Source organism: Camelus dromedarius, chromosome 14 (genome assembly GCF_036321535.1).
Source record: "Camelus dromedarius isolate mCamDro1 chromosome 14, mCamDro1.pat, whole genome shotgun sequence".
NCBI lineage: Eukaryota > Metazoa > Chordata > Mammalia > Artiodactyla > Camelidae > Camelus > Camelus dromedarius.
In genome coordinates, this window is record NC_087449.1 from 19,207,245 (window position 1) to 19,224,575 (window position 17,331).

At 32.9% G+C, this 17,331-nt stretch overlaps 1 protein-coding gene and 1 pseudogene across 7 annotated transcripts in view; one reads left to right on the top strand and one right to left on the bottom strand.

Annotated features, from left to right (window-relative positions):
• Window positions 1-17,331, bottom strand: part of LRRC7 (leucine rich repeat containing 7) — a 430,080-nt gene that overhangs the window by 351,058 nt on the left and 61,691 nt on the right. The window lies entirely within an intron of this gene.
• LOC105096683 (shugoshin 1-like) overlaps window positions 1-17,331 on the top strand; it is a 39,151-nt pseudogene that overhangs the window by 218 nt on the left and 21,602 nt on the right.

Sequence of the window (17,331 nt, forward strand, 5' to 3'; positions counted from 1 at the left end):
TGTCTTTTAGTAATAAATGTATTCAAGCATATGTATAAAATCTGTGAATTCCTTTATTTAACTCTCTTTAATATTTATTGAGTAGAAATTTATCATAAAAATCTGTGCAAGTTCACAGCTTTCTCAATATGCCTAACTTGCTCTAGGGGTTTATTTGCTCATTGGCCTGATGAGACCAATTAGCTCTGAGATATGGAATACTGCACCATCTTAGAAGAAAGCCTCAATTATGATGAATGGCAGCAGGGTACACAAACTGAAGCCAATCTGTTTGAAATACTGACCAGCATAATCTGGTATGGGTAATTCTGACAATTTATCATCAATACGTGTATTTCTTTATTAATTTCATTTCTGAGAAGTACAGCCCATTTATGTTATTAAAGCAATTTATCACTTATTAATAGTGAATACATGGCAGGCAAGTTGCCATATGCGCTATTAGCTTGTCTTAACTTTTCTCTCACTTGTTTGCAGAAGAAAATGTAGTGCAGCTTCTCTTGTCGCCCACCAGCAGCTATTATTTATTTAAAAATAAACCTATAATGCATAAAAGTACATTGGGCAAGGGTTCAGAAATGACTTTTTTAAATTGAAAAATTAGACTCTCTGTGTTAAGAATGATAACTTTGCTTTTCCAATGAGCATCACTACATAAGTGCACTGTTGGTAAGCATCGTAAGGTCTGTTTGGTACATACTCTGTGATAACATTGGGAATTTAAATAAGGGTTGTTGTTTCTTCTTATTACAACTCTTATTTTGGAAGCAAGTATCTATTAGGAACTTATATTGGAATAACCACAATTAAGATATATCTTTTCTCATTTGGATTTATTTAAATAAAAAGGTAAAGAGATCATCAGTTTACATTTTAATATTTCATCAAAAACTGTTTTTTTTTAAATTTTATACATAAAGGTTTGTTTTTTTGTTTTTTGGTGTTTTTGGGCTAAGATGAAGAAGAAGATGTACTAAAAGAGAAGTGAAATGACAACCTAACTAAACCAGTGACATAAATTTAAAACTTCCACATTTTGGGGTATTTATGCTGCTATATTTTGATATTTTTATCCTGTTTCTAAGATTAATATAGAGTTCTTAATAACATGTCTTTGCTTTTCCCTCTGTTCTTGACTTTTAAATAAATTACCCAGTTTAGCTTTTCTGCTGCTGCCTTTTAAAATAACTCTAGTAGATGCTTTACACTGACACATGTTAGTGGATTTTCAAAATTCCATTATGACGGAAAGGGATGCATAATTTGGTCTCAACTACAAAGAAAGTGAGAGGTAACTTTCTTTCAAATTTTAATTTTTTTTTCTAAATCAGTATTATAGCTAACTTGTAAACTAGGTTAAACTTGCTTGGAAAACAACTTTAGGTATTTTTATTTCTTTAAATAGATTTGTACATTTGAAACTATATATGAACCATCTGAATAAAATATTAAAAAGTTACCTTTATGTCTTTAAGTTTGTTCCAAAATCTAGTTATGTTTAGGTAGTACCTCTGGCTTGTCAACTGATTAGAAAGAGTTGACATTCATCACTTATTTTTATGATCTAGATGTGCCAGACTGTCTTAGGGGATGATTTAGCTCGAGGCTTCGGTCCACAATTCTTGAACTGACATTTATACTTGTCATCACTGCTGTAGCTTTCATATGAGGAAAGCATTCCTATCTATGGCAGCTATAATCGAATGAAAAATGTGCTGAAATATACCCATTAAATCAGGTAAGCCATTGACAGTGCCAATGTAAATGATGCTTGAGATATGCTCCCAAATTCTGCCAACGTGTGCCTGCAAATCTGAAACACTCAGAGTGCATTTAAAAAAAAGAATGAAAATTTTCAGATTGTAAGAAATTGAACAGCATTCATAAGGTTTAGAAACACTAATTGAACACAAAGCTTACAGGCATGCGTGTATCAAACAAAGACTTCACAGACAGCCCATAATGGGTGCTTAAGAATATTTGCTATGTATATAAAATGATGTATTCCTGTATAATAAATGACATAATGCTTAGCGCTTTTTATTAGAAAGCTTTTTGAGAATATGCCAAAGCTTTTATTAAAAAAAATAAATTTGCTCTCTTTTTAGGAGGAAGAAATAGAATTCATAGTAAAGTAATGGGAAGAATTTGCCTTGAAGGAAAAAACACAAAATAAATATAGAATAGTATTTTTACTGTTGTGCTATATCCTTGAATTTCATTTGCAGATAGTCCCACCAACTTTAACATTTTGTTTGGGAATATTGATAGATTTTCTTACTGTATCTTGTAATCTCTTACTGCATGCTTGCCTGCGCACAGAAGATTCATATCTGTACTTGTATCATACAAGGAGGATGAACTCCTTGAGGAGTGAGTGTCATCTCCACATGACTATCACTGAGGCCCAAGAATTATCCTATGAGTTAGTCTCTTTTGAAATCCGCCTTATTCTCTAAGTCATTCTTATCAGCTTTCCCCAGGCCCTACATCAAGTCTAGGGCTACCTGCAGTATAAACTGGGCAGTTTGCTAATTGCACAAGGGTCTTTGGGTTAGGAAGACTGTTCACCAAACCATATGCTCCTGCATGGAGTTGCATCTGAATGGAGGAAGGGGAGTCTCCTTTCAGTTAGCACAAAGGTGGCATATGGGCTAGTGGTGTCTTTGCTGACATCTGTCCTAGAGTGTTTCTGGAGCTTTCTGAATTCCTCCCAATCTCCACTCTTACTTTCTTCCAACTCTATTGTCCAAAGATAGCAGAGATTATTTAGATGAATATAACTATCACTCTTTTAACAGTTTGATGGTTCCTCTTATCCCTAAAATTTAATGAAATTTTATATGTCACACAAGGTCCTTCAAAATTTGAAGCCCATCAACCTTTCCAGCATTCCTTCCCATTTCTCCATAGTCCTGCAAGTCTGCCTAGCATCTAGGTTAGGCAAAGCAAATGGATCATTACTCACTTCCCAGAGCAAAAACTAATATTTTTTCCCTTTCAAAATTGGGAAATATAATTAATATAATAACAAATAATAAAATAATATCATAACAACTAACAATTCTGGAGTATTCACTGTGCAAAGGCACCATTCTAAACACTTTATGAGGCAAAGTAGTTACTATTACTATTTCCATTTTGCAGATGAGTAAATTGAGGTACAGAGAAGTAAAGTAACGAACACGGTATCATGCAACTAATAAGTGGTGGAGCCAGGATTTGAAGAGTACAGATAGTAAGGCAGAGAATCTAAGAATATCTGTAAGCTCACATTCCAATAAAAATAACCTCTAAGAAAATGGAAAATCTTGAAAAACTACAACTCAAGATCGCTCACAAATCTTTACCTCTGTGTCAGCACTACCATTTTTTTCAAAATAATAATAATAATAATATAATCTCAACATTTTCTGGTGGCTTTCTATAATCCATAGAGACAATATCTCATGTATGAATTTCCATAATGCACAGAAACAGCATCCCCTTCAAATATATACTTTGTGCTGTCTAGAACATGTCTCAACAGCTGGAAAGTTCTGTGAGGGCAGGGTCCACCTCTGTCTTGTTTTCTGCTATTAGCCCAGTATTTAGTATAGGTCTCACCATGCAGCAGGAAAACCACAATTTCTTATTGAATCATTAAAGTTCCTTGAAATAAATGGGACAAGCTTTAAAAAGAATTTTCATCTTAGCTAAAAGTATTTTCATTTGTATTCTAAGAACCTTAAAAATTCACTGAATTTTATAATCTAACCTGCGACAAGTTAGTATGCTGGATACTTAACAAATAGTCATGAATTCCCAGATGATTCAACTATGTATTAACATTTGGGGAAAGATGTCAAGATGTATTTCTTTGAACGAATGTAACCTGACTGTTTCAGTCTTTCTGAAGCAAATTTTGTATGAAGTTTTTGACTAGTGGTTTTTATTCCTCTCTAGAATTGATGGAATTTCCCCAAATGATTAGCTCATTTACTATTAATTTTTGTAAGTATGTAAAGGAATGGTAAAATCAGTTAATGAAGAAAGGTTTCAAAGCCTTAAGTTTTTCTTCTAGTGGTTTTTATTTAACATTGAAAAAGAAATCCACAGCTTTGTTGACAATTCAGAAACCTAATCAGTGGAGGCCAGTAAGAATGGAAGCCACTATCACCTGCCAATTCAACCATGGCTCCAACTTCTTTAAAAACTAAACCCCAATTTGGTTTGAGAGAGTGATGTGCTTAGTCCCAGGGTATGAACAATGCCTTTTAAAGCAAATCACATGAATCTAATTCTTTCCCAGGGTCTCCTTAGATGTGAGCATGTGAATTGATTCTGGCCTATGGGTGGTAAGATTATTAAGAGGTTTTCGGGAATTGCATTCCTTCCCATAGAAACAAAAAAAAAATCCTCTTTCACGCCAAATCCTTCTTTCTTGTAGGGTACTTGGAACTGAGGAATCCATTTGAGACCTGAGATTCAGAAAGGCCAAGAGAACCATACAGTTCTGAACCTGTTAACCTAAGAAACAAACCCTAGAACCTCCTACATTTAGACTTCTTGCTGAAGTAGTTTAAGCCCTTGTTTGGCATCTTTTGGCTAAGGAAGAGTATACCAAAAATCACATATATCCTAGCAACTAAAAGCAGAATGAACTTTAAACCAGAAATGTACTGACTTTGTAAAAAGAAAAATAAACTAAGTATATGTTGTACAGAGAAAAAAAATGTTGGGAGTAGATATAACTGTATTCAATGTAAATTCAAAAGGAAATCATGTTCACTAAATTTTTATTATAGATAATTTCAAACTAGTAAATCCTCCATGATCAACAGAAGTATGTAAATTACAGTGATGCCTGCCTTGCATTTCTTCATTATTCTATAAATATTTATTGATAATATGTCAGGCACAGTTCTGGTTGCTGAGCATATAGAGGAGAATAAAGCAGCAAAGATCCCTATTCTCTTGAGCTAATTCTAGTGGCTAGGAGGTGGAACTGAGCACCAGGCACACAGTTAGAAACTACAAGAGCTGTCCTATTCATGAGACATGGAGTAAGCTAGTGTGGCTTTTTAATTTGGCTTGGGGATGTGACACATTCACCATCCACAGTGGTAACAGAAAATTAAATTAAATTAAATTAAAGAGTCATGAAAAATTGATAGCCTGAGCCTGTGAATCAAGAGGAGTTGGGGTCACTCTAATCATGTTTGGTCTTCAACCTGGGACAATACATTTATCAACATGAAAATAATGACCCTTACAGTGTCCTGGCAGATGTAAATGCAAAACTGCACCATAGAGGGCAGTCTGCCATCCAGAATGGCTGGGACAGTGGAATTCCTGTGGAAAGCCTTACTTCAACGGAAAATAAACTCAAAACCTAACATTATTGACTCCAAGAAGAAACTATCCACCATGTGACAGCTCTGCTAACCAACAAATGGCACAATTTGGCACAGTATCTATCACTCTACAAGACTGACAAATAATAGAAGCTGTAGAATGAGAATTTTTTTGGTGTTCAGAGATATAAAGGAATAATTATACTCCAGAAAGCAAGTGTGTGTGTATCTAAAATATATCTAGTTAACTAACTAGCTATCTCAGGTGGATTTGGAAAAGGAACAAATAGAAATTAAATGTATAGCCTCTGAAATAAATAAAACAACCACATAAAGGCTAAGCAGCAGAATAAAACCAACCGAAGAGAAAACTAGTACATTATAAGGCTGTCCTGAAATACTTCCCCATATGCAGCATGTAGATGAAAGCAGATGAGAAATATAAGAGAAATATTAGAAGGCACGCATGATTCTGTATAGTTAATATACATATAATGGGATTTTGAAAAGGGGAGAATGAGGTAGAATCAGTTTTCAAAGAACTTACAGAGCTTTTTCCAGAAGTAAATAAATATATAAGCTACAAACGGAAGGAGACCACAAGTTTCGAACAAAATAAATAAAAACAAATCAACACCTAAATAAGTCGCAGTGCAAATACAAAACATTAAACAAAAAGATAAGGTCTTATAAAAGGATAGTTAGAATGGTAGCAGGCTTCTCATGAACAAAAGTGGCAGCCAGAATTAAAATACCTTCAGTGTTGGAAAAAGTAGGTGAAAACTTAAAATTTCACTTCACCTACACTGTTCTAACATTCAGGACTGAGAGCAAAACAAAGGCATTTTCATTAAAAAGTTGAGATTCTTCTGCTTCACAGAATCTTTAAAGATACACTGTAAGAAGAAAGCTAAATTTGGTAGGTGATGGAAGGAAAAACAACTGGTCGGCAAAGAAATTAGTAAAATATATTGGTAAATTAAACCAGCGCTGAACTTAAAAATTAAATAAGACTAACTTAGTAGCTTTTAAAGTTAATAATAGAACTAAAATGCTAGACAATGAGAACATGGGGAATTACAGAACACTTATTCTATTGTTTTTTCCATCTCAACCAAATCCTACCCTATAGCTTTCTCCTTCCATTCTTATAGGCCACAACTCATCAATCAGTATTTGCCAACGATTTCTACTTCATGTTTCAATCTTTGTCTTCATAGCTAATTTGTGATATGCTTACAGAGCCTGCATTACGGACACTAGTTAGATTAGAAAACAATGACATTGAATTTGGAAGTCAACACTTATCTTTCATTACGGCAGGAAACTACAAAGCCAAATATGGCTAATTCTCTCATATCTTGTTTTATATTAGAGCTATTCTAAACGTCACATATGTACCACATGCTGTTAAAACTGAACTATGATGGATTTGCTAATTTACACTGTATTATTGCTTTATTTCAAAAAGATGAAGAAAAATGTAAAACAATGGCTTAAGTGAAAATCTATGCAAAAATAGTCATCAGGCCCTCAAATCTTTTTAAAAATATCTCTAAGCAGACGAAAAAATTACATAAAATAATCATAGGAAGCTCTAGCACTTTAATAGCAATTCTAAATTATTGTTGTAGCTACAAAAATGAAATAAAAAATGTACAGCATGCGTCATCTACACTACACTTCTGTTTTAAAAAAGGGAGCAGAAGTGCCAGACTAATTCTAAGTCTGCAGTCCAATTGGTCATTGTGTAAATTTCTAATCATTCATGTAAATAATATGCTGTCCATAATCGTTGAATGTCAGTGATGTATCATTCATAACAAACTATTATAAGTTATTCACTATAAGTTCTGAAACTTAATATAATATGGTCTTTGACCTTGAGGATTCTGCCACCTGGGGCAAGAGTAAAAATTCCCATTAAATTTTAAATGTTTACTGGAAAAAATCTTTTGGGCACCAAGATTTATCACAGCTCTAAATTAAAAACATTGGGATCTTTTATAGTATGATCATTATAAAACCTGATCACTAATTGAATTATGGTATTATGAAAGCATAATGACACTTTTTGTAATTTCTATTCTTTATAAGACATATTTCTTCATTAAACATCTAGTTATTTATTACAGAATATTTTTGAAAAGAAGTAGCAGAGTGCAGTGGCTAAGATCATGTGCTCTGGAGTCAGATGGCCCGTTTTCAAATAGCAGTTCAAACACTGATTAGCTGAGTGACCTGGATGTTACTTGGGCTCTGTGCCTCACTTTCCTGATGCATAAAAAATGGAGAACAATGGAAAACATGAAGAAAATTTCCTGAAAGTTGAACAAGTAGAGAAAAAAAATTAGAGATATCAATTTTGATGGTTAAGTATCTTGACTTGCTGAAATTCCAGAAAGAACACAAAAATGGAGCAAAATTATAAAAAAGACAATGCCATTTTGCAGAACTGAAGGTCTGAGCCTCGATGTTGTGAAGGCCCACCATGTGAATAAATATTTTATGATGTTTAATGCTATAGTAAATGCAATTTTTAAAATTTTCATTTTGGAAAGTTTTGTTGCTAGTGTATAGAAATGCAATTGATTTTCTGCATATTGAACGTATATATTTTGAACTTGCTAACTTTACTTGGTTCTAGTAACTGCTTTATATATTCCTTTGGGTTTTCTATAATATCAGTCATGTCATCTGTGATTTAAAAAAAGGATTTTACTTCTTTTCCAAACTTTACTGCAGTAGCTAGAAACTCCAGTACATGGTTAATACAAGTCACCAGAGTAGATAGTCCTGTTGTGTTCCCTGTGTTAGGGGAATATATTCAATTAATTATCAAGTAAAATGTTAGCTGTGGATTCTCATAGGTACTCTAATTAAATGGAGAAAGTTCTCTTCTATTCCAGAAGTGCTAAGGATTTTTATGATTAAAGGGTATTGCATTTTGTCAAACACTTTTTCTGAACCTATTGAGATGGTCATATGATTTCTCTCCTTTACTCTGTTAATATGGTGATGACTTAAATTTGTGAATGTTAAGCCTCAGATAATCTCACTTATTCGTGGTGTATTCTCATTTTTATATATTGCCAGATTCAATTAGTAACACTTTGCTAACAATAAGAATATCGAAGATCTGAGCATCATTCTTAATCACTTTAATCTTATTGACATTTATGGACTATTACACCAAAAAACTGCAGAATACATATTCTTTTTGGATGCACATTCCAAGATAAATCAAATATAAGGCAATGAATGAATAGAATCTTCTAAGGTTAAAAATTTTGCTTTTCTAAATACTACTTTAACTGCATCCCATAAATTTGGGTATATCTTTATTCAGTTTGAAATATTTTCTAATGTTTGTAATTTCTTTTTCACCCATGGGTTACTTTTAAATGTGTTTATTTAACTTAAAATATTTAGGGGTTTTCTAGTTTAAAAAAGAAAGAACAACTTCTAATTTAATTCCACACTAATCAGGGAACATACTCCTTGGGCCAACAAAAGGGATTACATAGCCTTTTTCCCAAGACAAGGAAGAGGAAGTTTCCAGAACAATTACATAACTTTGAGATTTCTGTAAACAATTTCTATTAATCTGACATTAATCCTTCCACTTGTTGAGTAAAGAGAGCAAATAAATTGAGAGTAACAGTAGAACATAAAGAGAATTTGGGGTAGTTTAGGCACATCTACCACTTGGCCTAGCAAGGAACAAGCTATGGCTAATCAACCAAATATACATTATTCATCATTAGGAAAGAGAAGCTGAAGTGCAAAATAATGTGGCCTATACCTTTAAGAGAACAGCTGAGGGAATCTGGAGAAGGAGCTTAGCAGGGACTTCTAATATACAGGAGTAGAGGCATGAAGGACCCGCCTCTATCTACCAGCTCCTCTGCAGACAGTAATACCTATGCCTCCAAAGAAAGGTAGCAATGAACATCCTCCACCAGAAAGCATTGACAGAAGATGACACGTGGTAACAGTCACCTCAGGTCTTTGATAGGGACCAGGTCAGTGAGAGGAACTTGTCCTTTTCCTCTCTCTTCCAGGACCAACACAGAAGAGGAGAAGCTGTTTTAAAGAGGAGGAGGAGGAGGGGCAAAGGAGCAGATCATTCCTCTCACCTATTGAATTAAGAGACTTGCCTGCTTTCTTCTAGGAGAAGGGAGAGAAGGATTTGCCTTGTGATTGAAGTTTTAAACTAGATTGAAAACTCAAATATTAGAATCTGATGAGAAAATTATGCAGTCTACTGAAAATGTTTTTAAATGGCAGGGGGCAGAATGTGGTTGAGGATAGTGACTAATGAGGGAGAAAAAAACCAGAAAAGTGATTTTTGAATCCCACTGAATTAAGACCGTTGAAAAGCAGGATTAATTACAAAGCAAGGTTTAATAAAAAAAAAACTATGAAAAAGTGTGGGAAAGTGGTATGGGAATACAAAGAGAAAAAAGATCACTTTCCACTTTGACATAAAGGAAAATAGTGTACAAAATTGAAAACACATAATTACATGACCTATTGAGAGAAGAAACAGCTAAATCATCCTTGTTTTTACAAGGCATTTAACTAAAACTTTATAGATACTCTCCCATGTAATTTTCATCAACCTTGTTTCACCCATTTAACAGATGAAGAAATGGAGGAAGCTCAGAAAGCTGAAGTGACGAAGTAATTATGCCTTTCATTGGAAATGGCAAAATAAGATTTGTACACTCATGTGACAGATTTTACACTGTACCTCTTGTTATTGTATATAATTTGTATACAAAATTAAGAAAGACGTGTTTCAAATTAAGCTCACTATGTCATTAATCACTGTTAGTTATTTAGTTTGCGACTGTTTTTAGTACATATAATGAACCAAGGTAGATGTTATGTCTTATACAGATGATTTACTCTCTTTTTTAAATCCTACAGACATTATATATATGACATATATCTCTCCACCTTGCGGGATGATTTAACACTATGTCACCCTCAAGTCCACTGACTGAATTGGATGCTCACCATGTAAGGACCATCCTAGAACTAACAGTCAAGTATTCGTTTGAAATGAAACTTCCCCTGAGGGCTCATTCTAGAGTGGTGTTAAGAGGCGTAGGACTAATCTAGGATAAGTGGTGGTACTCTTGGTACAGCATACCAATTAGCGGCAGACTGCTAAGCCAGTAAGCATGTCAAACTCTCCAGCGAGTTATTATCACTGCTATTAAGAAAAAAAAAATCCAATGTGATCTACCACAAAATGCACCGCACTATTTCTCATCTAATACATCAGGTTCTTGATAGGCTGAGACTTGCCACTTAAAATCTGCATTTTAAATAATTCTAAGAGAACATTCTAAGTACTAATTTCACACTATGTTGAATTTAGAGAATCTATTTTTTCTTTTAGGAAGTATGTAATTCATGTAATCGTGTACAATTTTCTTTGCTAATAGAAGAAAACAGATACAGACAATTCAAAAGTCATTGAGATTTAAATTAAGATAACATTAAATTTTCTTTTAACAGATTATTCTTCTAATGTAAATACACTTGCACTAATGTTAAGAAGGAAAATCAACATGACTTTCTCTCTCTGTGTTTAATGATCCTGGGTGCAAGCATCTCTTTCTGTCCCAATGTTAAACAACATGGGAAAAAAACAGCTACAGTAACTTGTTTCAGGAAATAGTTGACATTGTAAGATGAAACGGTGAACTAAAACTAAAATCGTAGAATAGATAAACAAGATTATACTGTATAGCACAGGGAAATTTACACAAAACGTTATGGTACCTAACAGAGAAAAAAATGTGACAATGAGTGTGTATATGTCCATGTATGACTGAAAAATTGTGCTGAACACTGGAATTTGACACAACATTGTAAAATGATTATAAATCAATAAAAAATGTTAAAAAAATAAATAAAACTAAAATCGTTTGCTAAAAATTAAATAGTAAACTAAAATAGTTTATATATCAAGCCTATCAGCATATTTATTCATAAAGACCAGTTCAAGACCCTTGCCTAGCTATGCTCAACAATTCAAAGCTATTGTCATAAACTATCCAAAACCCAACCAGTTCCCTACCTTGCAAGATTCGCCTTAAAATCTTCCAGCACAGGCCTTAAAACCCTATAAATATTTTCCCCAGACCTCTCTGTTCTATACTATTAAGACTTTGTCAAGATGATTTTCTCTAATTATTGTACTAGGTTGACTACACTAAGTTTTATCTCAGCAACAAGTTCCTTTGCAAATTGACAGTAGACAATGTCTGGAAGTCTCCCTAAGGTCTAGTCAAGATATCCTAACTGCTGTGGCTCAAAACCCTTGACATGGAAGAGCCTCTCCCTTGTATTTCCTTGGATCTCCCACTCAAGGATGTCTCCAATTGTTATGGTGAGGAAGGTTCTTCCTTGGAATTGAGTCTGATTTTATTTAACACCTTTGTTACGGTATGATTCCTGTACAGTAAATCACACATATTTCAGATGTACAATTTGATGAGTTCTGATAGATGTATACACCTATGAAACCACCACCACAACCAAGATAGCTAACATTTCTGTAACTCCCCAAGAGGCACAAATTTTGAATTCCCAATTTATCCCTTCCCACCCCCTTTATCCCCTGGTAACCGTAAGTTTGTCCTCTATGTCTGTGAGTCTGTTTCTGTTTTGTAGATAAGTTCATTTGTGTCCTTTTTTTAGATTCCACATATAAGTGATATCATATGGTAATTTTCTTTCTCTTTCTGGCTTACTTCACTTAGAACTACAATCTTCAGGTTCATCCACGTCTGATTTCTTTTTAAAAACTTCCAACTGCCAAAAGAATATATGCCAGTTGCAGAAACTGGAATGACTACCATCAGAAGTGCTACACGTGATCATGACGCATCAAACAGAAGTATGGGTCTGGATTAACCAATACTAGACCATAATGGTCTATATCACAGTTTAGGATTCGAAATGACCAAATGAAGGTGACTAAAATCTACAAATGTACATCCTTGACATTGGGTTAAACAATGGTGAATGCAGGATTACTTCCTGTACCTAAATTAAGCAATACTGAGACAGTGCATACTTTCCTGTCCAATGGTACTATCAATAACCAACAAAACAAATTTGGTTGTAGTTCTAGTAAATACTTGATTTTGAAAGATAATTATGTGAGCTAACCAAAATTTTAATTTGCCAAGATTAATGTATTAACTTACTTCGTTATATCCTCCAATCCCAATTTATTCCTCTCCTTGCAAAGCCAGCCTTAAAATCTCACACAAGGCTCTTAAATCCCCCCAAAATCCTACCCTGACTTCCATGTTCTAAGACACTAATCAGATCCCCTCAAGGTGATGTTTTATCTTACTGCACTGGACTTAAGAAACTTAGCTTTGTTTCATCAACATGTCTCTAGCTTATCTTTTAATAAATTCTTTATCTTTTAAAAAGTTGGCATATTATAATTTATTCCATATAATTAAGTATAAATCACACAAAAGAAAGGAATATATCAGGAAATATGTTAGCTATTGGGAGAGGGATTACATGAGGTAAATAAATCACTAAAAGTAATTCACAGAATAGGTATCTACAAATAGTTATAAAAGGGAAGAGAGAGAGAGAAAGAGAACTAACATACTTTGGAAACCCATCTTGAGAAGGGGTTTGACACTTTACATATATTATCTCATTTAATTATCAAAACAACCCTATCGGTTTTCCAAAATTTTAGGCAAAGAAATAGAATCGATGAGATTAAACATCTTGCCTAAGCCACTATGTATAATTAGTGACAGAGGTGTGATAAGAAATCAGATCTTCTAACTACCAGTCCTGTATTACCATTTTCCTGCTCAGTTCTGCAATACTGAATTATTTATTTAGAAATAAACCTTAAGATTGTGAACAATATTAGTCCTTTAAATTTAAAATGTAAAAGAAATGACAATTCTAATGGGAAACATAAACAACTGCCACAGACTCAAGGAAGAATAGAAAATCCAAATTTATTTAGGACTATTAAAGACATTCATCCAGTAATTCAAAATCTATTCTCAACACACAAAATCAAACAGACACCACCTCAAAAACTTTCACTGAGCCTAGATGGTTTGGATAATCAAAATCTACCTTACACAAACTATTCTAGACAAATGAAAGAAAGGGAGGGAAAGTAAGAGAAAAGAGGGAGAGGGAGGGAAAACGGAAGGAAAATTGGGGAGAGGAAGGAAGAGAAAAGAATGTTTGCCAACTAATATGAAGTCACTGTAAACTTTACGTCAAAGAATAAGATAAGGGCAATATGAGAGAAGAAAATTAAGAGTCTAATTTCATTCATGAACATACTTGAAATATCATGAATAAAATATTAGCAAGCTAAATCCAGTCAGATATAAATATTTATATCTCTCATGATCAATAGAAGTTCATTCCAAGAATGTATGGTTGGTTTAACTTTAAATAGTCTATTATTGTAATATCCCCAGTGAACATATTGAAGGAGAAAAACCATATGAATACTTCAATAGGTGCAAAAAACTTTCAGGTGAATTTCAACTCCTAGTTTTTCATGTCTACAAACTAGTTTAAATACCAAAATTTCTTTCACCTGAAAAAGGTACCTACCCAATACCTTCAGCAAACATTGTGCTTAGTATTAAGCATCAGAAATATTTTCCCTACATTCAAAGACAAGCAAAAAATACACCAACTATCAACATTTTTATTTTACATTGTACTGGAGCACCTAAGCCCAAAGTAAGAAAACAAATAAATAAAAAATTCTAGAAGTTCTTTAGATAATCACAGCCTTTCTTCACCTATAAAATTTATCTCTGTTATCTGTGTGTGTGTGTGTGTGTTTGTGTGTGTGTGTGTTTGTGTGTGTAAAATCCTTTGGATCTGTAGGGATGTTAGATTTCACTTCTTCAGTTAGTTAAGAAAATTTCCTAAAATTTAACTGGACTTTACGCTCTCCTTTTGCCTCTTTAAAAAAAAAAAATACAAGCTTCCTAACAGAAAAACTGTCATATACCAGGAACAGAAAAAGTATTCAATAGATTTAGAGTAGAACAGAAGTAGAATCATATACGTGGTTGCATAGCCTGAAAACATGAATCTGGTCATTTTTTTTCCCCAAGAAATGCATAACTCTACACATTTTCTAGGTAGCATTGCACAGTGGGTTCTTTCAAATTAGGAAATTCAGCATTCATTCATTGCTTCAATCACTCAATAAATATGTCCTATACAAAGCCTACCATTTAAATGATGAATTAATACCATATATTAAGGGAACTTGTTTTAATCCACTTTTTAGTATCTATTTTCTAATCTTCATGATTTGTGGTTAAACAAACACTACACTATGCTCATTTTTACTAATCTAATACCCTCTGTTGGATTATTTCATATGTTGTCAATATTGACATATTTTTAATTGAGATATAATTGACATATAATATTGCATAAATTTAAGGTATATAGCTTATTGATTTGATACACTTACATACTGCAATATTATTATCATTCATAGCATTAACTAACTCCTCTATCAAGTCACATAATTAACATTTCTTTTTGGTGGTGAGAAAATTTAACATCTAGTTTCTTAGAAATCTTGAAGTCTATAATATAGTATTGTTGACTATAATCACTATGTTGTGCATTAGATTTCCAGAACTTATTCATCTTCTAACTACAAGTGTATACCATTTGATCATCTCCCCAATTCTGCAACCTCCCAGTTCCTAACTACCATTCTACTCTCTGTTTTTGCAGTTCACCCGTATGATTACACATACAAGCAATATCATATAGTGTTTGTCTTTCTCTGTCTGACTTATCTCCCTTAGCATAATACTCTCAAGGTCCATGTTGTCACAAATGACAGGACTTCTTTCTTTCTTATTGTTGAATAATCTTCATATCTTCTTTATGCATTCATCCATTGACAGACACTTGCGTTGCTTCCATATTTTGACTATTGTGAATAACCTGTTAGAATGGCTATCTTCTAGAAGACTAGAGATGGGTATTGGTGAGAATGTGGAGAAAAGGGAACACTTGTACACTGTTAGTGGGAATGTAAATTGTTTTAGCCACTATGGAAAACAGTATGGAGGTTCCTCAAAATATTAAAAATAAAACTATCATATTATCCAGCAATCCCACTTCCAGGTATATATTCAAAATAAATAAAAACAGGGTATTGAAAAGGTATCTGTACTCCCATGTTTACTGCAGCATTATTCACAATGGCCAAAATATGACATACTGTGTTTAAAATAAAAATGAGTAATATATGATGTATACCGTATTTTGATATTTATTTAGTTACACTAGTTTCATAGGTATTGCTGATTTTTACATACACACTATCAATTTTTTGATTGTTTTCTGTGAGCAAACATTATACATTATACTTTTGTTGTTATTATTTTAAAAATCCAGATGTGGAGATAACATTACAATATTGCTTGTAAAATAAATTCCAATAGAAAAAAATTCGATTATTTTCATTATACAAGTATTTCCAGTTGCAAAAAAAAAGGGTAAAAATTTAGTAAATGTTTTTTGTCAAAAATAAAAAGTCACATTACTTGATTACCCATGCCATTTATGCTATTAGCTGATTTCTGTTTTTTCTTATTTTTATTATCTATTTTAGATTCTTATAATTATTGCTTTACCTCATTAATTCAGTGCACCAAAATGATTTTTTCATAATATATTCCATAATTATTTAAAAGTGGCTTTGATATCATTGTCTTCCTTTCAGTCTTTCAGTAAAGATTAATCATATTGACTCAGTTTAAAGCAAACACTAAAGTTATTTTAAATACTTGAATGTCAGACATTTCGCACTCCCTATTCTTCAATTTTCTTCTTCAGTCAGATTTTCCATTATATTTACTGCACTCTTCAGTCAAACCTCACCTATATTGTTAGATATATTGGTTTACTGTGATCATCCTTAAGCTTAAAAACCATAACCTGTCACATTCCCAGGGACTGAGATGCCAGTGGCTGCACCGTAACAATTCCAAAGTATCCTAAGAGAGGTGATCACAGGAACTGTGGCCATACAACCAGAAAGCTAAGAGAGGAAAAGGTAATTTCAATCCTATGGACACACAGGAATAAGCCTCTATGGCTGTTTAATGTAATTCTTAGGTTGGTAGAGAGTGAGCCTTGCCTTCACCCCTCACCCAGAAAACATAAGATGAGTCAAAGTTTCAACAGAACCACAAATTAGGCATATTGAGCAATGTTATTCCAGGATCAAGAAGTAATTTTGTGATTCAGAGTATAGATAAAAATCTAACTGAACAGCTGGACTACATGGAAAAGCATGTATCGGCAACATCTTGAAATGACTATCTCAAAGATCTTTGTAGACTACACGATGAGTACATAAGATACTATCTAATGTTTTTAAAATCACAAAATGTATAGTTCATAATCATAAACCTTTATGTAATAAATATGGTATTAACATACAATCTGTAGAAATGTTAAAAACACACAAAAATAAAATAAATGGAATAATAATAGATATAACTCATTTTTTAGAATTTTTTTACAGAACAAGTAAGCAAAAAATAAATAAGTAATGAGATCTGAATACTACTATTGTTAATTTAATAGTTGCAAACTTGGTAAAAAATGGAAACTTCATTTCTAAGTAATGATGAACGATATAAAAGTACTGATCAGATATTTATTCAATATAGAAAATCCCAACAAATTTTCAAGTGCACAAATTGTAAATGCTCTATTTTTATGATTTAATTTCATGAAAATTATAAAGTAATAATACAAATTAAAAAGAAAGAAAAAATTCTCAACTATTTGGAAATTCTAAAAATACTTAACTCAGGCTATAGAGAACATTAATATGGGAACTTGAAACTAGTTAGCAAGATTGTAGCCTTAAAATTATTTATTTATTCATTAATCCCATATATATTCACTA